This window comes from Elephas maximus, chromosome 22, assembly GCF_024166365.1.
Source record: "Elephas maximus indicus isolate mEleMax1 chromosome 22, mEleMax1 primary haplotype, whole genome shotgun sequence".
Lineage (NCBI taxonomy): Eukaryota > Metazoa > Chordata > Mammalia > Proboscidea > Elephantidae > Elephas > Elephas maximus.
This window is the reverse complement of record NC_064840.1, coordinates 44,355,292-44,382,031: the sequence shown is the minus strand read 5'-3', so window position 1 is coordinate 44,382,031 and position 26,740 is coordinate 44,355,292. Positions and strand designations below refer to the sequence as shown.

The window sequence follows — 26,740 nt, the reverse complement described above, 5'->3', positions numbered from 1 at the left end:
CATTATTCTGATGTCCTAATGACCCTTAATGAGGACATCTGCCATCAGTTAAATAATTGGGACAGACAGGCTAGTAAAATAAACCCTCTCTGTGGCTCTGAGTTGCAAACTGCTATTTGACACGTGACTGTTGCAGGACAACCATATCTCAGCACACAGAGGCGTGTGCATGCACTCACGCACACTGGCTGCTCTCTCCTATCCCCCAGTGACACCGCAGCAAACCATGAACACCTAGGGGCACTTCTAGAACACAGGTCATACGTTAAAGTGACTCATTACATAAATAATTTTGTTTTTGTTTTTTTTTTAAGTTAAGGAAGTTGAAGTTTGTAGTAAGATTCTCATTTGCTAAAGCTTGGGTGCTTGCTACCTCTCTAATCAATCAAGGTGAGGAACATCAACCCTCGGGAGACAACAGTTTCAGGCTCTCTAGTAAACCTCACCTTTCTGTGTATGTTGTGATCCCATTGGGTACCACTGCACAGAAAAACAATTTAAGTTTTTAGTTCTTTGGCCAATACTTTGCATATCATCCTTAATGTTTTATCAGCAAGTTGCTAATTTTTTTTTAAACCTGTAAGAATTTTAATTTTTTTTTTCCAGTGTGATGCATTAAGCTCATCCAAAAGCCAAAATGTTTGCTAACAAACTATGTCTCTTATTTTACAGTAAAACTCAGTGGTGAATAGGATTCCTCAACAATTCACTTTTAGCATTCTTAGGCAGGGAATATCTGCATTGACAGATGCCATGGGCGCTTGCAAGCATACTTATGATTAAATGCAAATACATGTGTGATCCTCCTAGTTTGCAGTTCATGTGAACCTTAAGAAGCCCTGGTGGCAAAACGGTTAATCACTAGGCTGCTAACTGAAAGGCTGGTGGTTTGAACCCACCCAGCGGTTCCACAGGAGAAAAACCTGGCAATCCACTCCTGCAAAAATTTAAGCCTAGGAAACCCGATGGGGCAGTTCTACTCTGTCACGTGGGATCGCTGAGTCAGAATGGACTCAATGGCACCTAACAACAATAACACGTAAATCCTGGTAGAGCAGGTTGTCATATCCCATCATCACTACCCAACTGCTGCCTATTCTCAAGTCTTATTTTTTCTGGGATGCCTCTCCAGAGGGGGGAAAAATACTTCACTGATTACATACTGAGCTTTTCTTCCCAGAGGACTCCTCTGCCCAGCCAGGCTTTGGATAAAAATCCTACGAGCAGCACTCAAGCCTCTGAGCTAAAACTTGTAGAGCTCTGAAATTATTTATCAGACCCTGTTACATGATTTTTAAGAATCTATGTGTATGCGTATTTTAGATTTTCACGATACAAGCTTGAGATACATAGCACTGAGCACATCAGTGGTCAATTGGATACCAATATTTCTAAATCAGCCAGTCAGTTAATGACAGTTTGGAGTCTCAGGACATTTTAATTATAGCCTTTTTGCTGAAGGTTTTTAAAAACTGGATTATACTGCATCAATGTATAATAGTTTGGGCTACCCAAAAAATTACAGAATATCAGGATTAACAAAAACTTTAAAGGTTGACCAGCTCCCATTCAGGGCTGGAATGCTCTCTATAGCATCCCCTGTATATGAGCCCCCAGCCTTCCCATTACTATGAGAAACAGATGTAATAGAATGATGGAAGAGAAACACAAGGGCCCCAGACAGCAGTGCAACTCTCATATTCCAGCAGATGGGCCATAGAAGTAGGTCATCTGATCTGGTTACAGGGAATTCTCCCCAGAAATAATAAATGATCCTGATCACCAAACACTTCCGTTGGTCTGACTGCGCATCAGGCACTCAGTCAAGTCTGCACGCCGCACGGGAAGAGAAGCACATTCACAGTCCTATCTAGGAATAGAAATACTTCTCCTTTCCTTCACACCTACCTCCCTATTTGCCTTCAGAAACACCAGTGCCCTTTGTTCATACCTCTATCATGTATACACCATTCTGTATTAAGCAAAATAGTTAGCGCTCAATAACTATTTCAGCTCGAACCAATAGGACTGCCACCTCCCATAGACTGTAAGCCCTTGGACAGTAAAGACCATATCTTGCTTATCCCATCCAGATTTGTGATTTTAAAGACATGATATTCCCAGTGAGGAGGAGGGACAATATTCAAGAATGATGTGTTATAAGAAATAATACCTACTGCCTGCCTTAAAATAAAGACTAAAAACAAACTAACCAGTTGCCATCAAACTGACCCTGACTCATGGCGACTCCATGTGTGTCAGAGTAGAACTATACTTCGCAGGATTTTCGTTTTCCTTTTTTATTTATGTTTGTTGTTGTTGAGAATATACACAGCAAAACATATGCCAATTCGACGGTTTCTACGTGTACAATTTAGTGACATCAGTTACATTCCTCAAGTTGAGCAACTATTCTCATCCTCCTTTTCTAGAGTTGTTGCTCCCTTATTAACATAAACTCACTGTCCTGTAGGCTCCTATCTAATCTTTCCAGCTGGGGTGGTCAATTTGATCCCCACAAGGTTTTCAACAGCTGATTTTTCAGAAGTAGATTGCCCAGGTCTTTCTTCTAAGGTGCCTCTGAGTCGACTCAAACCGCCGGCCTATCAGTTAGCAGCTGTCGTGGATTGAATTACATCCCCCAGAAAATGTGTGTATCATTTTGGCTAGGCCATGATTCCTGGTATTGTGTGATTCTCCTATATATTGTAAATCCTGCCTCTGTGATGTTATAAGGGAGGATAGGCAGCAGTGGTGTTAGTGAGGCAGGACTCAACCTACAAGAATGGATTGTGTCTTGAGGCAATCTCCTGAGATATAAAAGAGAGAAGCGAGCAGAGAGACAGGGGGACCTCACACCACCAAGAAAGCAGTGCCGGGAGCAGAGCGTGTCCTTTGGACCCGGGGTCCCTGCGTGGAGAAGCTCCTAGTCTGCGGAAGACTGATGAGAAGGCCGACAGAGAGAGAAAGCCTTCCCCTGGAGCTAATGCCCTGAATGTGGACTTTCAGCCTAGTTTACTATGAAGAAATGAATTTCTCTTTGTCAAAGCCATCCACTTGTGGTGTTTCTGTTATAGCAGCACTAGATGACTAATACAGTAGCCATTACTGCTTGTGTCACAGAGGGATCAAAAGCAAGAGTAGAGTATTTAATAGCATTCAAACTTAGTTCTAAAACAGGCAGAAAACTCAGTTGTGAAAATGGGGAGAATACTATAGAGAAGGAGGTATAAGTGAAATCGTGCTCACAAATGTGCCGCACAAGTGGAGAGGCTGTCCACTGCTGTTTTGCACACACATGGGGGGATAAGCACTCATTGCAGGATGAGCACACATGAATGCATGGGCGTGTGTGTTTGCGTGTGTAGTTAAACCTGATCTAAACTGTGCTGAAACTGAGAGTCCCAGGAGAAGGCGGGGAGACAGATGACTGCTGACTTGGCACTTTACCCAGAGCAGGAATGGGACGGAAGGGACCGGGAACTGAGTCTCCCCAGGAGAACAAGCCCCAGAGAACTAGCAGTTCTTTATAGCAGTTTTCACAGTAAGCTTGTAAGAGACCTGCACATTTAATAAAACCACCAGTGAATGCCTGAAAGCCACTTGGGTTTACACTCACTTTAATACACACATCTGAGAGCTTCTGTTTCTCCTGGCCTTGCGGCAACTGAATAAATATAGAGGGGTAATATCCTCCCCATTTTATAGCTGACAAAATTGAGGATCTTCAAGAACTTCACTTACTTGCCCAAAATCACACAGCTAGCAAGTTGTGAAGCTTGCAGCTTTCCTAGGTCCTCCTGAGTTCAGGTCTCTCTTCTCACAAGTAGAAATCCAGCAGCAGGATACGGACTATCTAGTTCACAGCTTGGACACCTTAACATTGCTTCAACTGGTCCTACGTTCCTGTGGCGCAAGGGCTTTGCACCCTGCAGCTCCAAGAAAGAAAGGCCTGCAACCTGCTTCAATAAAGATTACAGCCAGAAAAACCCCATGCAGCAGTTCTACTCTGTAACACCTGGGGTCACCATGAATTGGGGGCCGACTCTGTGGCAACAAACAACAACATCTGGTCCTTACAATGCTGTGAGGAAGAAAGTCTAAGTTTCATTAGAAAAAAGGGACCTTGTCATGGATTAAATTGTGTCTCCCAAAAATGTGCCAACTTGGTTAGGCCATGATTCCCAGTATTGTGTGGTTGTCCTCCATTTTGTGATTGATATAATTTTCCTACATGTTGTAAATCCTAATCTCTGCCTGTGGTTAATGAGGCAAGATTAGATTACGTTAAACGAGATTAGGGTGGGATGTAACACCCTTGCTCAGGTCACATCCCTGATCCAATGTAAAGGGAGTTTCCCTGAGGTGCAACCTGCACCACCTTTTACCTCACAAGAGATGAAAGGGAAAGAAGCAGAAAGCAGGGGAACCTCACACCACCACAAAAGCAGAGCCAGGAGCAGAGCGCATCCTTTGGACCCAAGGTTCCTGTGCAGAGAAGCTTCTAGACCACGGGAAAATTGATGACAAGGACCTTCCTCCAGAGTCGACAGAGAGAGAAAGACTTCCCCTGGAGCTGGCGCCCTGAATTTGGACTTCTAGCCCACTGGACTGTGAGAAAATAAATCTCTCCTTGTCAAAGCTATCCACTTGTGGTATTTCTGTTATGGCAGCACTAGATGACTAAGACAGACCTATTGGAGAAACTTTAGTGATGATAAGCAAAAACTGACAACAAAAGAAAACGAAGCAGATGAGCCCTTAATCACTTGCATAACCCAGGAACTCCGAACAATAGAAGAATCACCAGGAAAATACAAAACACGGACATGAGAATCTAAAAATTCTAAAAGTCAAGGGCCAGTCACTTTAAGGCCCTTCATTTAAGTGGTTAAGGTAGAAAAACTATTTGGAACTCAACATTCACTTACAAATAATCACAGTTCTCGATGACACCAAATAAATTATTCCAGGCAGTGAATGGTTAAATTAGAAAACTGGTTCGGAGCTCAACAGTCACTTAAATGAATTATCACATTCCTTGACAATGCCAAATAAACAGGCAGTGGGGTCTACAGGGAGGGTTAGAGCTACCTAGTGACTTGCCTGGCGGGTCTGAAGGTAATAAAAGGCAGAGCCTCTCCTGTGGTGGGTAATCAGGACACAGAGGGCTGCAGGTCCCCAAGAAGAGCATTACCCTGTCTGGAGGCCAAGCCATGAGTGTCAGACCCAAAATTAAAGATAAGAAACAATGCACACACAGGCAAGACTGATCAACTAACAGAAAAGATAACAAACATGGAAGGAAGGAGACCAAGGTGCCACCCAAATATCCTTTAGGAATCCAAATCTCATCTGAGAATCACCCACCCAAAATGAAAAGTAATAGAAAATACGCTGTAATATTCAAAATTATAAGTCACAAAATAAGAAACCTGTGCTATTGGGATGACAGAACATTCTAGTTGTTGATAACAGTAAAAAAAAAAAAAGCCTGAACTAATAGCTGGATACCAGCATTGTGTGTCAGAAGACAAGGATGGTTGGGGGGGCCAATGGGAATGAATAACTCTCTCTGGTCAAAAGGAGGTATGAGGCAGTCGCAGATCAACTTTTAATCTAACTTTTCCCTTTATTTTGATATGTAACAGTACCAGCTGCCACTGAGCCAATTCTGACTCCTGGTGACCCCACGTGTGTCAGAGTAGAACTATGCTCTATAGGCTGATTTTTGAGAAGTAGATCACCAGGCCTATCCTTCCAAGGATCTCTAGGTGAACTCAAACCTCCAATCTTTTGGATAGCAACCAAGTGTATTAACCATTTGCACAACCCAAGGTCACAATTCTGGCATATACATGTTTTCTATTTCAGGATGGAAGGCATCACCACCTCCCCCCTGCCTCCACACCCCCATCAAGGAGCATGGTTTCAGAACCATCCTAGCACATTTTGGAAGATTTTGCTCTGTTCTCATGGGAAGGGGTAAGCCCCCCACACATCATGGGGGACTCCTAATACTAATGGGAATGCTTCCAATTCCTCAGGAGTGCTGTGGGTTGGAGAGACGGGGAAAGAATGGATACCACCGAGGTACTAAAACTGACACATCAAGATGGACACCAAATATGTCCAGAAGAGGGCTACGCCTGACATCACAGAGGAAGCTTCTCTAGGGAAACAGCAGACTCTGCACCCAGAGACATGGGCCAGCCAGTCTGACCTGCGTGACCTTGGACAATTTTTATCCACCATTTCAGAGCCTCAGTTCCCCCACCTCATCTGTCAAAATGAGAACTGTACATACCTCACAGAGTTGTCATGAGGATAAAATATACACAGTGCCTAGCATCTAGAAGGTACTCAACAGATGTGTTTCCTTCTCCCACTACCCTATTTTAGACCAGTGCTTCCATCACCATCAAGTCAATTCCAACTCATAGGGACCCTATAGGAGAGAGCAGAATAGTCCCATATGGCTTCCAAGGCTGGAATCTTTACAGAAGCAGACTGCCACATCTTTCTCCCGTGGAGCAACTGGTGGGTTCAAACCACAATCTTTTGGTTAGCAGTTGAGGACTTAACCGCTGTACCACCAGGGCTCCAGATCAGTGCTAGACAGCTAAATAACACAATAAACAATTTTGAGCCCTTAGTAGCCACTATATGGTGGTATCTTAGTAATCCAGTGCTGCTATTAACAGAAATACCACAAATGGGTGTCTTTAACAAACAGAAATTCATTTTCTCATGGTTTAGGAGGCTAGAAGTCTGAATTCAGGGTGCTGGCTCTAAGAGAAGGCTTTCTCCCTGTTCGCTCTAGAGGAAGGTCCTTTTCTCTTCTGAGCTTCTGCTCCTGGACAATCTTCGCGTGGTTTGACATCTCTCTCCCCCCATCTCTGCTTCTCTCACTTGCTTGTTTAATCTCTTTTATATCTCAAAACAGACTGATTTAAGACACACCCTATACTAATTCTGTCCCATTAACATAACAAAGACAACTCATTCCCAAATGGGATTATGACCGCAGGCACAGAGGCTAGAATTTACAACACATATTTTGGGGATATACAATTCAATCTATAACAGGCAGCATCTAGGAAATACGGTTGTATAAGGATATTCTACCAGAACCAGTAATAACTCAAGTACTAACACTAAAGGAAATCAAAACGTTGACTATGAGTGAGCCTTTAATTGAAATCACAACAAAACAGATTTTGGCAAGAGAGGGGAACCCCAACCTACTCCACTTAGAGGCCTGCTGGCCAAAATGTACCCACCCCAGGGCTCAGTGGTGAGAGTTTAACGCCAAGTCAGATGGGCTTCGACCCTAGGGCCCAAAACCAATAACCAGCCTCTGCCCTCTGCCCCACATGACCTGGCCCCTGCTTACCTCACTTTCAGCAAATAGGTCCAATCCTGCTCACCTTCCCTGAAGCCTAAATCTCAGTCTTGGTTCCCTGCCCAGTGTGGTTCAACGCCTGCTGCCAAACTTCCCTGAGACAGTGCCTGATCAGCCACTTTGAACTACCTCCAATGCCTGCTGCTTAGGCCTTTCCAAATCTCTTGTCCCACCCAGCTGAAGCTTTAGTTTCTGGGTTCCAATCATCCTGGATCCCGCCCATACCAATTCAAGTCAACATAGGAGTTTCTTTATTATCAACTCCAGAGGATCCCAAAGAAAGGGACATCACAGGACAAAAACATTGGCATCTTTGAAATTCTGCTGAGTTGCTGGAGATTAAGACAGACGTGTTTCCCCCAAAAAATAAAAAGCCAGTCTAAGTGAAGAGAATCCACCTCCACCAGCTGTTGTGGAGTCAGCTCAGACTCCTGGCAACCCCACGTGTGTCAGACAAAAAATGTGCTCCATAGGGTTTTCAATGACTGATTTTCTAGAAGTACATCACAAGGCCTTTCTTTTGAGGCATCCCTGGGTAGACTCAAACCTCCAATTTTTGGTTAGCAGGTAAGCACGTTAACCATATACACCACCCAGGGATAGTGAAGAGAATAAAGACACCATAAAGGAAGATAATTTGCACGCATAGAGAAAAGCGAGCGAAGTGGGGCAGGTGGGCTTGCCCAAGACACAAACCACTAAAGCACTTTAAACATGTTTCTTTAAAGAAAGTCTTTTATGGACTCATAAATCTGGGACTGAGAATAGACTCGAAGACAAAATAGAGAGGGAGAAATAGGCTGAATGAGTACTTGCCCCAGCCCTAGCTCAGGATATCCGGTGTCCACTCTCTGGTGTTTTTTCTATAATGGACAGCGTGGAAGCATTAATCAAATAATGCTCATTGATGAGGATGTTCTAAGCCAAAGTGACAAATAAATAAAAAATAATAAATAAATAGAGGTAGATAAATCACAAAGACCAGATGGCCCACCCTTGAGAGTTCTGAGAGAAGTAAAGGATGAAATTGGCTCTTGGGAAGCCAACCCGCAAGCCGTGCCACAACAATGGTAAGACCAAGCCTGGTCCAAAAGAGGACAAGCCCAGAGGCTGATGTGCAGTGAGTCTCACCCCAGCAGGCAGACTATTCAGTTCAGGGCCACAAGACTGGAAGTGTTTTCAGGAAATAGTACTGTGATGTTCACAAGGAATAAAATCTCATTTAGCCCCCCACTAATTCCATGAGATAAGAATCATTATCTTCCTTATTTTATAGATGAGGAAACTGAGACTCAGGGAGGCTGAGTAATTTTCCTGAGGCCACTAAGCTAGAAAGTGACAGAACTAAGATTTGAGCTCAAATATGTCTGATTCTGAAATCTATGCTCTACTGTTATACAGCCAGTAAAATTGTACATTGAGTAAGAGGCTGGACTAGGTGACCTCCCAAGGTTCCTTGCTACTAAAAACTTGAGTCACCAACAGGTTACTGTGGTTGGGTGGTTGTGGCATGGAAGAGAAATGAGCATTTCTCTGGTTAGCTAAGTATAATGTATAGGGCTCCACCAGGATCAAGGCTAAACTGTTTTCAACACTTCTACAAACATCTGAACAAGAAAACATAGTGAAACACTCAGGGCTGCAGATAAGCTGTAACTTCCCAACTCTGTGACCTTGGGCAAAGTACCTCACCTCTATGTACCTCAGTTTCCTCACCCATAAAATGAGAAAAACATTAACTTCTGCTGAAAGGATAAGGCACTTTTTTCAAAAGTGCCTTGCTTAAAACTGGAAAACTAAGGGAAAAATTAGACACATCATCAAACATAGCTGGAGACTTTAACACTCTTTAATTGGTAGAACAAGGCAAAATATCACTCAAGACCCATAAGATCTGAGAAGGACAGAGGCGGGGCCAAGATGGCAGAATAGTCAGATGCTTCCGGTGGTCCCTCTCACAACAAAGACCTGAAAACACAAGTGAATCGATTATATATGACAATCTAGGAGCCCTGAACATCAAAAGCAAAGTTGAGGAATCAGACTGACTGGCAGGGGCTGGCAGGGGAGACATGGTTCAGAAGCAGCGAGGTGTTGCCAGACCTGACCTAGCAGAAACTGGCACCCTGCAGGCCAGATCGGCTGACGAGCACAGTGAGGCAAGCAGTGGAGTTCAGGACATGTTTTCCACATCAGGAGAGATCGAGCAGCAGAGAGTCTGTTCAACCCTCCAGAACCAGCGAGAAGCAGCCTTCAATCAGCAAAAGATAAGTACACACGTCTAACCTACCACGCAGTTCAAAAAACACTCAGTTCGGGAAGAACCTCTCTCCCTGCTCCCTCCCCGCTCTGCACCAGGTCCTGGGCTGGCTTTAGCAATTGCCGATTTCTTCCGATTGCTGATTTCCACTTCCCCTGGGCCAGAAGTAGGGCCCAGCACAAGCTCTGAGCCACTCTCCTGGCCTGGGAGAGGGAACGAATTAACAAACAGGAAAAAAATGCTCTGCCAGCTCCCTTAAGCAGGGAACTCAGGTCGGGTACAGCTCCTTTGCCTAGGCACAGGCATAAGGGTCCACAGACTCTGAATGACTTTCACCCCTGCATAGACCTGTGTAGGCCTATGCAGCGTAGGCCCTCATTAGCACAGTACAACAGGACATATACCTGAAGCCTAACTTCACTGCACTACTAGCTATATGGTGGAGTGGCAGGTTTGTGACATTTGACACCACTGTGCTCATTAAGCAGGGTCCTTACCTACCCAGATCAGGGGCCTGAGGACTGGTAGCTCCACCCATGCCACCTAGCCACCTGCAACGGGGTCCAAGAATAAGTGGTGTCTCCCAGTCCTTACAGCCTGTACCACTAGATGCCCATAGTATGGCTGCAAAACCCACGCCCCTATGCACTCTTGGGAACAGGAACACACTTTCCTTTCAGACCCTCAGGGCCAGCCATCAGCCCCCTTTCCTGCTCAGTACATGACCCCCTACTGCAGCCAGATGCCTACGCCTACTCCAATCACCCCTGCCCATCTAAGACTCCAGGTAAGAGCCTACACCACACACTTGATGACCGACTATCTGAACACCGAGCTGAATCCATACAAAAACAGTAAAGGACTCCTGGGCTCACATACCTAGTAACAAATCTAACCACCTGGTGACTGGACATTAGAGCTTCAAAGGCACCAATAATCAAACCAGCTTACTTGAGCATCCTATTTAGGCATATCAAAACAAGAGCTAGGACACTTAGTGATGGTTCGGAGACAATAGTAAATATCAAATCATATAAACAGGAAGACCATGATGGCTTCAGCAAGCTCTCAAAGCAAAGAATCAAGAAAACTTCCAGAGGAAGATAAAACCTCCTGGAATTACCAAAGGTAGAATACAAAAGATTAATATACAGAATTCTTCAAGAGATCAGAAGGGAGATTAGACAAAACAAAGAACAAGCCAAGGAACACACAAAGTAACAGAGGAACTTAAGAAGATTACAGAAGAGCACGATGACAAATTTAACAGACTGCAAGAATCCTTAGAGAGACAGCAAACAGAAATCCAAAAGATTACCAATAAAATTTCAGAATGAGACAACTCAATAAGAACTCATAGGAGCAGAATTGAGGCAATCGAAGTCAGAATTAGTGAGACTGAAGATAAAGCACTTGATACCAAAATACTTGAGGAAAAATCAGATAAAAGAATTAAAAAAAAATGAAGAAACCCTAAGAATTATGTGGGACTCTATCAAGAGTACCAGAATGGGCTGGGGGGGTGAGGGGGGAAATAACAGAAAATACAGACAGAACGGTTGAAGATTTGTTGTCAGAAAACTTCCTGATATCGTGAAAGATGAGAAGACAGCTATCCAAGATGCCCATCAAACCTCATACAAGGTAGATCCCAAAAGAAAGTCACCTAGACATATTATAATCAAACTTGCCAAAACCAAAGATAAAAAGAGAATTTTAAGAGTGGCTAGGGATAAACAAAAAGTCATCTACAAAGGAGAGTCAATAAGACTAAGCTCTGACTACTCAACAGAAGCCATGCAGGCAATAAGAAAATGGAATGACATATATAGAGCCTTGAAGGAAAAACATTGCCAGCCAGGAATTATATATACAGCAAAAAGGTCTGTCAAAGATGACGAAATTTGGACATTTCCAGATAAACAGAAGTTTAGGGAATTTGCAAAAACCAAACCAAAATTTGAAGAAATACTAATGGAAAAAGACCAGACTTAATGGCCTGCCTGAGACTAGAAGGACGCTGGAGGTCATGGTCCCCAGACCTTCTGTTAGCCCAAGACAGGAACCATTCCCAAAGCCAACTCTTCAGACAGGGATTGGACTAATCTATAAGACAGAAAATGATACTGGTGAGGAGTGAGTTCCTTGGCTTAAGTAGACACATGAGACTATGTGGGCAGCTCCCGTCTGGAGGCGAGATGAGAAGGCAGAGGGGGACAGGAGCTGGCTAAATGGACATGGCTGAATGGAATACAGGGTGGAGAAGAGGAGTGTGCTATCTTGCTAGGGGGACAACAACTAGGAGTATACAGCAAAAAAAATATAGCAAGGTGTATATAAATTTTTGTATGAAAGACTGACCTGATTTGTAAACTTTCACTTAAGGCACTATAAAAAAAGAAATACTAAAGGGAGTCCTCCAGTTAGAAAGACCCACAAGATCTCAACAACACTATCAATCACCTTGACCTAAATGACATTCCAAGTGGACATGGCATATTCACCAAGATAAAAAAAAAAGTGCCCTGCCTTTTAAGAGGTGAAGCTCCTCTTCTTCGAGATTCTGATTTCCTAAGTTTGAAGGAGATGCCTAGAAAATACTGAGAAAACATACACTGCATGCTGAGCACCATGCCTGGCACAGATACTCAATAAATTTTAGCTTTAAAAAAAAAGACACCAAATTCCTGGTAGTGAAGAGAAGAGGTAAACTTGTGGAAAGTTTACAGGGAAGAGTTTGTACAAGTAGGGGAAAAAATAGCCAATATATTTTAGCATCTTCAAGAGAGATATAATACATTCATGGAGGAAAGAAACATGCAAGAGTTTCGTGGTAACATTCACAGTCCAATAAAGGGACTTCTAGGTCAATGTGTTTAGTTAGGTCAATGTAGAGCAAAATGCCATTCTACTGTGGTCACGAAGCCAAAAAAGTTTTGTCCATCATCATTACAAAAGTACAAAAAACAAAAAGAAACACACTGCTCACTCCAAAAATCAAAAAGCCAACCCCATGTGTGCAGAATAGAACTACTCCACAGGGTTTTCAAGGCTGCGACCTTTCAGAAGCAGACTGTCAGGCCTGTCTGTCCAGGCACCTTTGGGTGGGTTTGAACCACCAACCTTTCGATTAGTAGTTAACTGCTTAACAGTCTGCGCCAGGCAGGGACCCCTCTGCCCAGTCACTCCCCATAAAATCAGGAAATCATCTACACTGGGAACACTGGTTGCAGCCCATCAAGAAAGAAGATTTGTGAAACTAGGGAGCAGTCAGCCTAAATGAGCTGTGCAATGAGGAGGGCGGGCTAAGAAAACAGTGCTCTTTAGGTCAGAAAGGTCGAGGCCAGGAGGCCCTGAGGGAATCTACCAAGTCATGAATGGGACAGATAAGGTGGATGGGGACTTGGTCACCAAATCCTGAAGGGAAAGGAGAGGGAGTTCCTGCTGACATAAGCGGGAGACCAAAGGAGGAGAAGCCTCTGGAACCCCCAAAAATGGCAATAAATGCATTAAGGGGTTTGGACAACGGTCTGAATGCAAGAGTCGGGTTGTTCTGAGGTGGGAACCAGAAATATTCCCATTAACATCTGCTTAGGAATCTTCAAGAAGGGGACAACCAAGCCCTCCCTTGCCACGCTGGCATGGGTGTACCTTGATGTGGTTAATTTTCGTGTTTTCTAGTTTTCAGAGGTCTAGATGACACGAAGTATAAATATAGTCACACATACAGCATTCTTCTGTAACTAAAATAAAACTGTTAATAAAAGAAAAATTGCAGTATTCTAGTTTTGTTTTGTTTTTAAAGAAAACAAAAATGTTCCCAAATGCCTCACCCTTGGCTTAAATGCTTAAGCCATACTTTAGGAGAAGAATCACAGGTCTCTACGCAGAGAATGAACTCAGTTTAGAATTTACCATCCTGAGTCCACAATCTGCTGCTTATCCCTCCTATGATTCTCCTCCTCCATACAACACTATCAACATAGCAGCCAAAGCCCTCTGCAGAAGTACAAGGACAGGTGGACATCAGACAGAAGTAACTACAGGGTCCTGAAGAGCTCTTCCCAACACCAATCCTTTTAGCTCAACCAGCACTAGCACGTGAAGATGCATAAACCTACTCCTGGCACACCCTAAATCCTGCCCTGGTCTTAAAATAATTGCTTAGTGCCTAAGCACACTTCACGTATCCCCTGGCCTACATTAAATCTACACTAAGAACTGGCCCTATAATGTATCATTATTAAAATAAAAAATTACAGTACCAAGTTCGATTTCCAGTCAACGTACCTTACACACGGCTGCCACACATCTGCCAGTGGAGGTTTGCATGTTGTTATAATGCTAAACAGGTTCCAGTGGAACTTCCAGACTAAGATAGACTAAGAAGAAAAGGTCTGGCAATCTACTTCCAAAAATCAGCCACTGAAAACCCTATGGATTACAATGGTCCAATGCCATTGTGCATGGTGTCGCCATTGAGTAGGTCCAACGCAATAGCAGCTAACAACAAGTACCCAGCAATCTCACTTTCTCAGTATCTACTCTGGAAGAACACTCACATGTGTTGTAAATGCACAGTGATGTTTTTATTTTATTTTATTTTATCTGTAATAGTAATACAAGCCCGAAAACCTGTTGCCATCAAGTCAGTTCTGACTCTTAGTGAAATAACCTGAATGTCCATCAGTTGGTGAAAGGCTAAATAACTGTGGTCCTCCCCATTATACAGAAGACCATGCAGAAGGAGTTAAATAAAATCAAGAAGACCTGTAAGTGCTGACATGAACTATTACCAAGATTCACTGTTGAGTGGGGCGGGGTGAAGGCAATAGAACAATACATGTAGTACAATGCACTTAATTTTTGGTTTTATACAGATAAATGTAGGTATATAAAACATTTAAAGAATACCAACAAATCCCTGGGGAAGGACATCAAAGATTTTTGTTTGTTCAGGAAGGTTTGCATTTTTTTCTATTGCGAATGTGTTCATATATTACTTGTGTAATGAAATTTTTGTAAAACAGTTTAATTTTAAAAAAGGAAGAAACTGACCCTACTCAATACATTTCACAAACGAGTCTGGGAGCAATTTCTACCCAAATAAGGGGAGGCGATCTGACACACACTTCCCAGGAGGCGGAGAGCTCAGCAGTGCAAAGCGAATCTGTGTTTCCAGTCAGCCATGGGCTTTGCAATACAGATCTTGTTTCAACATTACAGGCCCAACTCTGTAACTCTGTGGATTGTTAAATTTATATGCTAGTTCAAGGAAGAGGCAGGAAAAGGGAGAAAGTATGTCAAAGGGGCTTCTGGATAATCCAAAGGGATGTCCTAGGAGCAATTCCAGATCTTCTAACTGAGCATTCCAGCTCTCCAACGGAACAACTAAAACAAACACACATACACACACCCAGTAATGGCAGCACTTGCCCAATAACACTTAGCCCACACCAGGTCAGCTGTCTGCACCTCTGACTTTTCCATCTGGGAATCAGGATTCCTAACACAAATCTGGATCCCTTAGGCTAATAAGAAGGAAGAATCTAAGCTCAAGATGAGCTCAAGAATACTAGTATTTACTTAATGGGGCCTCCTAACCATACAGGATACTGATTTTTAAATACATACCCCCACAACCCTATACCTTGTCAAAGCATTCCGTATAAAGTCCTGTTGCTAGACAAAATTAAAATATTAAGAACCTATTAAACAAGATTAACCTAACAAGATCAACCTCTGGTGACAGGGATCAGATCGGTGATATTTCTGGCTGGGGAATTAGAGAAGGGTACGAGGGAACTTTCTGGGGTGAGTGGTGGAAAGGTTCTGTCTTGATACACATTCATCAAGACTGCATACTTAAGATCTGAGTATTTCACCATATGCAAATTATACCTCAACAGAAAAAAAAAAAAAAAACACTACTGAAACACAACTTCTCTCCCACCGCAGCAGAACTTCGAGCTGTTCTATCAGACACCTGAAATCTCTGTTGTGCTATGTAAAGAGCACGAGTACCATGGCGACAGTCACCATAAAAATAGATGAGATGAAAATGGATAGAGGACACATGAATTTAACAACAGCACACCAAGAGCAATTCATTTTCAGCAGAAAAAGAAAAAGGTAAGGAAGTTTTCCACTCTTCCTGTACCCTAAAAAATATCCACCGCATGTGGGTTGTTTTTACTAAAACAATTTTATGGCTTCCCAATACTCAAAGGACAAAAAAGGCTGAACAGTTATTTCTTGGCTGTGATTGCTTTAAAAAACAAATGAAAAGTATATGGCAGTCTAACTTTTCCCCACATCTGCTATATGTGGCTCAGTGAACTGACTCACTGCAATTCAGTAAACACGGTCCGTGAGCCAGACACCATGCCAGGCACAGATGACACAGAGACCCAGTGTCAACAAGGTCACAAGGATTTTTCATTTTCGCTCTAAATAACCAAGTTTTGCCTATACTTTCTACAGATATCTAAAACTATCAGTCCTTAGGTCAGTGTACCCAAAATTACTTTACTTCATGAAAATAGAGAGCACTTCTGCAGAATGCTGATTTTTCAAATGCCAAAATGTGAAAATGAATCACATGGAGACAGAAATCATCCTGTGATATTCTGATGAGATAAAGTAGCCTCCATTCTCTTTGCAGAGCTCTCTAAGAAAGCTCTGCTGTATGATTTAGCCCTAGTAAACAAACCAACCAACCCTACTGCTGTCAAACCGATTCTGATTCATAGCAACCCTACAGGATAGAGCAGAACTGCCCCATACGGTTTCCAAGGCTGTAAATCTCCATGGAAGCAGGCTGCCACATCTTTCTCCCAAGGAGTGGCTGGTGGATTCAAACTGCTGACCCTTCAGTTAACGGCTGAACACTTAACCACATCAAAAAATAATAACAAAAATAGCAGTAAGAAAAATCAAAAAATTTTAAATAATCAAGGTGGATTTTAAATAATTTCAAATAAAACTTTGGAAAGATTAAACTAAATCAAATTTTCCACGTGTAAACTGCTAATTTTTAAAAAATGCAAAAATTAAGATTTTAAGTACTCAAACCACAAACATATGGTCTGATATAAACTAAGTATCTGCTTTCCGGGAAAATCTTGCCCAAGTTTTTTTTTTTTTAATTTGTCTGCCTCTTGTTCTTTTTGTAGCTAAAATTACAGAGCAATCATAAGGCTCAGTCTCATCCCTGGTGTCAGAATGGCATTTAAATACTGTTCCCAGCAATGTAAACCCACGGTGTGAGAAATGAAGCAGAGAATGGATGTTCAAGGGCACTTCCAGGTTCAAGCAGAGCCACAGCCAAGTGGCAGATCCAGGATTCAACTGAAGAGCCTCATTCTGGTTTGTTCATTACACTGAGTAGAACTAGCCAGTAAACACATTATTCTTCTACAGGTCAATCTATTTCATTTATTATTATATGTCATTCCCCACCCCCTCACCTTCTTACTTTTTCTAAGGACAAAATTCAATTTTCAGCAGCTCTGGGGCTACAAACTGAGTTCTGAACCACTTCAGAATAGTTCCTTTTATCCTTTAGAAATGACACCAGAAGGATCTCTAGAAAATTCTAGAACCTGTTCATAAAATTTTTAGAGAATTTACGTGATGATGTTATGCAACTAATATTATGCAACTAATATTACATTGCCCATTTCACATTATCTTTGAGCTATAGCAAGTCACATAACAATTGACCCTAAGAATTGGAAAAGACTCCGGAGCTCTAATTCCTGTTCTCTCTTGTACAGCATCCCTGATCAACTATATTCAGCCCTACTCGAATGGCTCCAATAACAGGAAGCTCACTAAGTCCATGGACAGGTATTTCCATTGTTGGACAGTTTTGCCAACTAGAAAATTCTTTTCCATATTGAACTGAAATCTGCTCTCCTAGCCTTTAGAGTAAAAACCAAAACCAAACCTGTTGCCGTCAAGTCGGTTCTGACTCATAGCGACCCCACAGAACAATGTAAAACTGCCCCATAGGGTTTCTAAGGAGCAGCTGGTAGATTCAAACTGTTGCCCTTTTGGTTAGCAGCTGAACATGTAACCACTGCACCGCCAGGGCTCCAGCCTTTAGGGTAAAGAGGACTTTTAGCCCATCCTCACTGTAAATTACTTTGAGCCTTGATTTATTTTCTAATCATTCTAGAAACCTGAGTTAGAGAGGATAAAGTGATTACTTCACCCATTGGTTATATTTCAATACCTGGAACAAAAATGAACAAGTCAACTCTTTCTTGTATCTGATAACCATGAAAATATTTAAAGGCACTCTTGTTATCCACCCCATGAGCATACTCCAGTCATTCCTAATCCCACATCATCCTAGTCTCTTTCCTGTGGATAAAGTCTTGCTTGTTATGTCCCTTTTAAATCATGGCTCCCCCATGGTTCAAGTGTCACATGATCGGCAGAGGCCATTAAGACTCTATCTGTGACTGGGTTACTGAATTTGTAATCCAGTTATAAACTAGATTACCTTTTTTAAACACCCATCCCATTCAGGGCTCATGAACAATGGCACAATCCCAAGACTTTTTTTCCACATGACCTGCCCCTCCTCAGTGTACCTGGAACATCACCAGGGCTATACTATGCTATTCTGTTTACCTGTCAGTCTTCCTCTTTAGACCATGAACAACTTCTGGTCAGGAACTGAATCTTATTTTTCTGACCCCAGTGCCTAACCCAGTGCTTGGCACATAGCAGGCAGGTGCTTAAAATTAATTATTTAATGAACCACCTAGCTTTTCCCCATCCTGTCCTTGAAAAATATTTTTAAAATAACAATGTTTTTCCCACTGTAAACATACATATTAAAGAAAATACAAATAATAAGTTTAAAACATTTTTTAAAAAGAGTCACTCAAGCCAACCTATATAGAAACAACCAGTATTAGCATTTTGGTATTAGCATTAGTATATTTCCTTCCAGTCATTTTCTACGTACATTGTTTTTTCACGTTTGAAATCATATTGGAGATGCACCTTAAGTTTTAGCAGAAACATTTTTCGTGTAATTTTAAAACTATTCCTAAACATCATTTTTAATGGTTTCATAACATTCCGTTGTAAAGACAAGATTATCAGAATTCAGTTATCTATTACCTTCAGCCCACTCCATTGGATATTTAAGTTGTTTCTAATTTATCACTATAGTGAAAAACTCTAAATAGTCTCTTTGTGCATAAAACATCGTCTACGTGTTGTATATGGTCTCAGTTATATCCCCAAAAGTGTAATTATTTTATTACAATGTATGAACATCCCAATATACTACAATCCAAATTTTAAAAACTAAATCCAGACTTCATATTTATCCTTACTGAATTTCTTTTCCCCCGAGCCCATTAATTCAGGCCATGCATTGTAGATGACTTTGAGCCCTGATATGACTTCTAAATAATCCATCCCTTCCACCTCTGTGCCATCAACAAAACATACCTTCTGTACTTTCATCCACAACACTGGAAAAACGTTGAATAGATCAAGGCCAAAACAGAACCCTATGGCACTCATTTTCAGACCTCCTTCCAGGCTGACCCAGCGCCAACAATAACCATTTTTACATATGATTATTAAATAATAACACCATCATCCAGCTCACGTTTTATCATTTATATATAATATGCACCATCCTATCTTAAGAAACTATTAACAGCTCGTAAAGCCAAAGTGCACACAGACGCTGCACCATTCCCGATTTAGCAACCTAACAATCATGTAAAACTGTTATCCTTGATCCTACTGCCACACATGTTTAAGCAAAAATGCATTTCTACTCTTTTAATGTTACAAAAGCAATATTTTTAAGTAACTGACTTTTGCCCAACCTGTAAAAAGCTAGGTAACTACTGTTCAGTCCCCCTCACCTGAGCTCACCTGGGAAGAGCTCTGCATCATGGATAATTATGGATTTCTCCCAGTTAAACCAGACTGTCTCCAGCCCAGAGAGCTGTGAACTTACTCACTTTAAACCAAAAACCAAACCAGTGGCCGATAAGTCATTTCCGACTCATGGTGACCCCATGTGTGTCAGAGTAGAACTGTGCTCCATAGGGTGTTCAATGCTGTAATCTTTCAGAAGGAGATCACCAGGTTTTGCTTCTGAGGTACCTCTGGGTCGGGTGTGAACTACCAATCTTATGGTTAGTAATTGAGCGCTTAACCATTTGTGCCAGCCAGGGACTCCCTGGTTCCAAAATCAGCATAATCATTTGAGAGTCTGAAAGTGATTTGGATGAACACCTGGGCTTGAACCAGTTATTCTGTGGTCATTATGAATCTCTCCTGATCCTGGAGACCTATCCCCTGGGGTCATCCTCAGGGTAAGGAAGTAAGAGAAGAAATGACACAGTTCCTCCTCTTACTATTCCTTTATTATTGGCTCACAGAACCAAAGCTTCTGAGAGTCTAATGTCATACATAATTTGGTGGCCATGACTCACATCTCACCAAGTGATTACCCAGACATCATACTCAGAGAATACATGCCAGGAGCCAACATCTCACTGTGCCAGCCAAAAGTAAAAAAGGAGATGATTTGACAGACTTGGGGGTCACCAAAAATTTGCCTCACTATAGAGTATACAGTTAAAAGCCCTCTCTAATTAATACCATTAACAATCATCATAAAAATATTTCAAGCTTCCAATCAGCAGCTCCTCATGAAATGCTGTTGACTTACCTAAAACAAATCCATTGCACCCAAATATCTCAGATACTATAATGTCACTCTCCTACCCTGGATCCTCCAGTGGCCACCCAAAGCCCATGACAACACAAAAAAAACCCAAAGCCCATGACAGAGGTCCCAAATTCCCTAGACTGGCATTCAAGTCTCTTGAAAACATGTCACAAACCCAAAAGCCTAGAGGACTAGGCAAGGAGTCTAAAGAGACCGAACTGAGGCAACAGGGAGTGCTGGAACTACACAACTGGAGAACATCCTGCCTGTCGTAGCCACCATTCAGCTCTAGAGGGCTGCTAGAACTGATTCTTTAAGATAGTCCCCAAATCCAGAGGTTTTCTGGCTTCTTCTCACTTTTTTAAAACCTTGATGTAGTCCAAACGATAACACATCTCTAGGCTTAAAACATTCGATGGGGTGGGTTCCTGCTTACAACACCTACACTACATTTTGACCATAGTCCACCTTTCCAACCTGATTTCTCCCTCCTCCCTAACAAGAATCTTCTGTTCTTCACTCTTACGCAAGCACCCTGTGCACATCCCTGACTCCAAGTCTTTGCTCATGTTATGTCTCCTGACTGTGCAACACCATGAAAGACCACAAACAGTTCACCCCAGGCTTCCTTCCTTACGCCAAAAGTTTCTCCGAGCTACTCCAGCACAGGTTGCTCATTCCCTTCTCTGAGCCCTAAAGATACTTACTATTGATTTTGTCATTTCGTCATCTTGTCTTTCTCCTTAATCATAGTATATCTTATCTCTCCAATTCAACTGTAAATTGTCAATCACTTCGCCATTCTTTTCCTATCTTTAGCACACAAGTAATGCTAATTCTACACACAAACAGCTTAATAAATACTTGTCAAATGTGAAAATTCTCTGTAACTGCGTTTTTCAAACTATGGATTATGAGCCATTAGAGTGATTAAATCAGTTTAGTGGGGCACAGTATTTTTTAAATGAAAAATAATAGGACAAAAAAATAAAAGTATCAGAGCAGCCTGCACCAAGTAAAGGGAAACAGTCATACTTTCGTGAACTTAAATTAGACTTTTAAATACATAATTGTACTAAGTCATGACGTAAATATTATTTCTTAATGAAGGTCACGATCAAAACAGCACAGAAAACACTGCTTTACAATGAGTTATTAGTTCAATCACTGCTCCACACAATTTTTTTGACAGTCAACTATTCCCTATAAAAAAAAAACAAAACAAAACCTGATTGGCCGTCGTCGTCGTCTCCCCCCCCCCCCCCCATTGTCAGCCTCACCTGCTAGTTCAATGATCCTGCATCTCAGAGAAACAAGAGAGGCTCAGTAACTACAATTACATTCTCAGCTCGTCCTGCAACTTTTTGCAACATCCTTCAAATTCACCAGCTCTCAGATGTTGCAAGTTCAGGCTTGGGGAATTTGTTCGGCAAATCACTCTAAATCATCCTTGCAACAATAAAGCAAAATTCAGAGCTCAGGAAAAATACCACCAGCTCCCATCTGCCTGCTGTTTACCGGGTTCCTGAGAACAGACAAGCAGTGCAGGTCAAAACAGACCTGGGCCTAAGAAAGACAGTATTCCCTAGACCCAAAATTTCCTCCCACTCCTTAGATCATCTTGATGCTTCCCCCTCATGAGAGGTGCACCAGGACTAGCCTGAAGATCTTACTTGAGAGTAACACCAGCTGAGATTCCATTTAACTTGTTTCAAAACCCAAGAAATTATATCTTTAGTAAATTCCATTCTAATTCTCTCCAATCTCCAAGCCCATCCTCACGACTGGAAGAATGAGTGGCCCCATCCTCAGTGCCCCAGTTCCCCAAAACTGCTCTGCCAACTTCAGTTCAGGACCAGGAGTTGTAATTTGAATGGCAATAAGAACACGTGCCCTCTGATTCAGACCCTCAACCCCACTCAACAGCATCCTCTGCTGCCTCCCTATTACCAAGAACATGCTCCATTTACATACGCTAGGAGTGTCTTCCTCTCAAGGTGTTGGCAGCCTTTCCAATAATACTATACAACCCTGGTTCCCACCAATCTCATAGCCCCAGTTCCTCACAGGACACTTACATTTGGATGCCTTGGCAAACCAAGAAACTTCTCTGCAATCTGAGTATCTATTACTTCTCTCCAAAACACACACTTCCGATTTCTCCAGTTACCGACTACAGCAGCTCCAAGGCCCTGGCATGTAATCAATTTCCACAAAAAATTAATTTCCATTCATCTCTTTCCTTCACCTTGCCCGTCAACAGATTATTTCAACATTAATTTTTCTAAAACCCACCCCCTTTTTTATTTCCAGTTATCCCAGTCCAAGCCCTGAGCACTCCACAACTGTAATAGTCTACTAACTGATTCATCTCCTAATATTACTTTAAAAACGTTTCCGAATACTGTTTGTCACATCATTCCCTGGCTCATAAACTTTTAGTCTCCCCACCAGACATAGTGTAAAGCGCAATTCCTCAGCCTGGCTTTCAAAGACTTTCACAATCTCTACCATTGTTCCTCTCCATCTTTATCTCCCACCGTTCAAGGAAAGTTCCCTGGCTTGGTCAAGGCCATTCTTCTATATCTCAGGAAAGCAATGTTCATTCCCACTTCATGGCCCATCTCAAGGGTCATAATGTCCTCTGGGAATACAGTCCTGGCAACTCCTGCCCACACCTTCTGTCTCTGAAATCCAGCAGCACCTATTTCTACACCATGCATTTTGACAGTTAGCTATGCTCTAGCTCGAGATCTAATTTGCTTCACGTGCTCATGTCTTTCCATCTCCTTCATGAGATTATAAACCCAAGAGGGAATCACCTCATGTATCTTTTGCATCCTGAGATAGCTGTATGAATCTCTGCTCCTCTAGTAATTCCTTTGTGACCTCTCCCACCTGTTACTTCTTCCTTTCTTGTCTTTGAGGCAACATCAGTGAGCTATTCTCCACATGCATAACTTATTTCAAAATGTACTATTGTAGGTCCCTTCCCCAACTCTATTTCTTTATTTGATATTCCCCCAGCCCCTGGGCATTTACACCAATTTAGGCATCCACAGCACACTGTTTTGAACTTGAGCTCTCAAATAACTTCCACCTAGTCAGGAGGCTCCCTGAAATCTTGGAGTTTTTGTGTGCCTCTTTTTTTTTTTCTTACCATCTCTAGGAGAGCCTGGCATACTGCTGAAAATACAACAGCTCCTCAAAAGTACCTGTGGAGTTGAACTTAACTGCTGTTTCCTTGCATCTCAAGTTCCCCTGAGACCAAGAACCTCTGTTTACACAGCACCGTGGCAGAGTGTAAAGCAGGCCTTCAATACCTGTTGATCACTTATTCTGAGCCAAAAGGAGCCATTTACTTTTTTGTAGAAAGAATGTAAAGAAAGTAGTGGTAGCCTGTAGGTAACCCCCGTGCCTGGCTTGATGGCCTGGCATCATGGGAACGCCTGCTTAGTGGAAACGCCCCAAAGTCTTCGGGAATTGGCCAGGGCTACCTGAAAACAAGGAGGCAGTGGCACCCCTCACTGTCTGGCAGGTGGGCTTCTTGAGATATCTGATGCAATCCTAAAGCTTAGGCGCGGAGCCCTGAGCTCCAAGGCAGGGAAGAAAATGCTGCCTTTGGAACTGTTCGAACATCACAAACTCCCTATCCAGGCCCCCACCCGTATGCCCACACTCACTGCAGTGCCACAGCCAGGAAGGGCAAGGAGCCTGGGAGAGGCGAGGCAAGGCTGGGTGAAACCGCGCGGGACGGAGGGAGTGGGCAGAACGGGAGATAGAAGTTGGGAGCAGCCCCGGAGGTGTTGGGTGTGTTGCGCCGCCGGTCCCAGAGTCCGGCTCTCGCTCACTCCGTGGAGTGGGCAGGAATGCGCAGGGAGCCGGGAGGGCTGAGCTGGCGGCCCGGCCGGAAAGGGTCGGGGAGGGGACACGTTAACCCGGTCAGCCTCCATCGGTGACGCGACTCTGCACAACCGCTCCAAAGTTGGGGAGGGGGATCCGATGGAAGCGCCGGCGGCCGACGAGATAAACAGGGCGGCGCACGGGAGAGCGGGCGGGCACCCCCCACATTACCCCCCCCCACCCATCCAGCGCAGGCACTGCAGCATCACCCCTACGGCCTGACCGCCGCTGCCCCGGCGGCTCCGGCCTCCCCGAGCCCCCAGGCCGCGGGCCTGGACCCCGCGGGCGTGCAACGCGTGGGAAGTTCCGGGCCGCCCGCGGCCCCGGGCTGCAACGCCGCGAGTCCCCGCGCAGCTCACCTCGCCCCGCCGCAAGCAGCAGCACGGACCGGGCAGCTCCCGCTCAAACGCCTCCGCTCGGCTCGGGGCTGCGGCTCCCGCCGCTCCTGCCTGCCCCCCCACCCAGCGCAGCCCGCCGCCCCGCTCGTCTTCGGCCGCCCGCCCAGGATCGGTTCGCGCCCACCTGGCCGGCCTCCCCTCCCTCTCCGGGACACTGCGCTCACGTACACGGCCGCAGCCACAACCTGGCCCGGATTCCCGCCCGGGAAGGGAGCGGAGGAGCGCGCGAGCGAGCGAGCCTCAGGGACACACCCCCCGCCGCCCGTCCCGGGCCCCACTCCCACCAGCCACGGGCTCCGCGCGCACACAGGGTCTGCGCGCCTCTCGGCGGCCACGCGCGCCCGCGCCCTCCCCACACACCCACCGCACGCGGGATACACACCCCCAGCCGCTCGTAGACCGAGGGTGTTCAGTAAGGGCCCGAGCGACTCTTCATGCACATGCGCACTTGACCTTGACGAATTATGACGACCCCCCCCCCCCAGCCCAAAATCGGAACCAGCGGCTGAAGCCTCGAATCAAAATTGACAGTTTGCTTTTTTTCAATGAACCGCAAACTGAGCCGAAGTTTCTTACTGCTGTTTTTCCAGGCCTGCCTCTGGGACAGTCTTCGAGAGAGCCCGAGCTCGCTCTAGGGCGGGAAACGAGCCAGAGCATGCGGGGCGCTACCGGCTTGGAGCTGGCGGGGATGATAGGGACGCAGGCCGCGGAACTGGGACTTGCCGCGATAGTGTGAGAAAGGGGGCCAGAAAGGCAGCGGTTGAAAACCAACCTTTTCATTTTTGTTTTTATTTAATGTTTTCTTCTCCATATTATGACTTTTTACTAGATTTTACTCATTTGTAGTTGTAAAGTGAGTCGTTATTTACTGCTTCTGGATTTAATGGGAGAAAGTTAACTATTAGCCTTAGGTCCTTATGTAAACAATACTGGTTCCTTTTGGCACCGTTAGACCCTGGTTTTGTATAATTTGTAACAAGGAGAACTGAAGGTGTTTCATTGTGTTGCTCTTGTTTTTCAGAGATAAGACCAGAGCTACAACGATAGTAAGGGGCCCCAAGTGTGTATGTGTACGAGCATACATAGTCATATTCAAGTACATTTAATGAATAGAAGAGTATTGATTCCCCCTCCCGCAATGAAGTTTTCAAAATATGTTTGCATATAATTTTTTTTAATTTGCAGTTCACCTTCGATTTGAAGTATGCTTTTTTTTTTTTGCCTTTTTTACAGAGAGGCAGTGGGAAATGTGCTGGAAAGAACTAAAGGCTTTGGAGTCATACAAGCCTAGCATGAAATCCTAATTTAACTGCTGAACTGGTTTTATGATATTCACTAAGTTCTTTTCTCTCTCTGAACCTTAGTTTATCTGTAAAACGAAATAAAATAACAGAATTGTAACACTTAACTTAGCAAATAAGCAATATTCTTTCCCTTCCCCCATCGCCTACCATTTTTTAAAAAAGAAAATTACCTAAATAAAACCAAAATTTCTATAGGACAGTGGTTCTCCACGGTGGGGGGGGGGATTTGCTCCCACCCCAAAGAACATTTGGCCATATCTGGGGACGTTTAGTGATTTTAACAACTGGGGAGGGGGCGGTGCTACTGGCTTGTAGTGGGTTTAGGCCAGGGATGCTGCTAAATATCCAAAATGCCCAGGACAGCCCCCCCACAACAAAGAATTATCTGGCTTAAAATGTCTACAGTGCCACTGCTAAAAAAAAAAAAAAAAAAAAAACCTGCTATAAGGTAATGAATGCCTTTCAAATAATTCACCAAAGACTGGCTCTACCTTCTAGCCAACATCCGGAAGGAAACATTTTTGTTTTGCGTAAAGAATAAGGACAACAACAACAAAATGACATTCTGGGAATAGTAGCAATTACATCAATGCGCAAATCTTTTTCTTAATGTGAACATACATATGAGAATCATATACTGTGAAAGCCGGAACTCCATGGGACTGCCTTGCTTTTCAGGGTCTAGAAAAGTTTCTAACTTTGACAGGGTGCAGTCTTACCACTTTTCTGTCACTATTAATGGAAAATATT

General features: G+C 43.5%; 1 protein-coding gene across 3 annotated transcripts in view; it reads right to left on the bottom strand.

The window, feature by feature from the left end:
* ZNF395 (zinc finger protein 395) overlaps positions 1 to 25,106 on the bottom strand; it is a 47,679-nt gene extending 22,573 nt beyond the window's left edge. Inside the window, exon 1 of one of the 3 annotated variants that reach the window (XM_049865697.1) lies at positions 25,069 to 25,106. The gene's annotated coding sequence lies outside the window, so the exon portion shown is untranslated. Of the gene's footprint in view, positions 1 to 24,647; positions 24,781 to 24,854; positions 24,879 to 25,068 lie in introns of those variants that run through there. The other 2 variants (XM_049865698.1, XM_049865696.1) reach the window with 2 other exon arrangements.
* Positions 25,107 to 26,740: the final 1,634 nt, after the last annotated feature.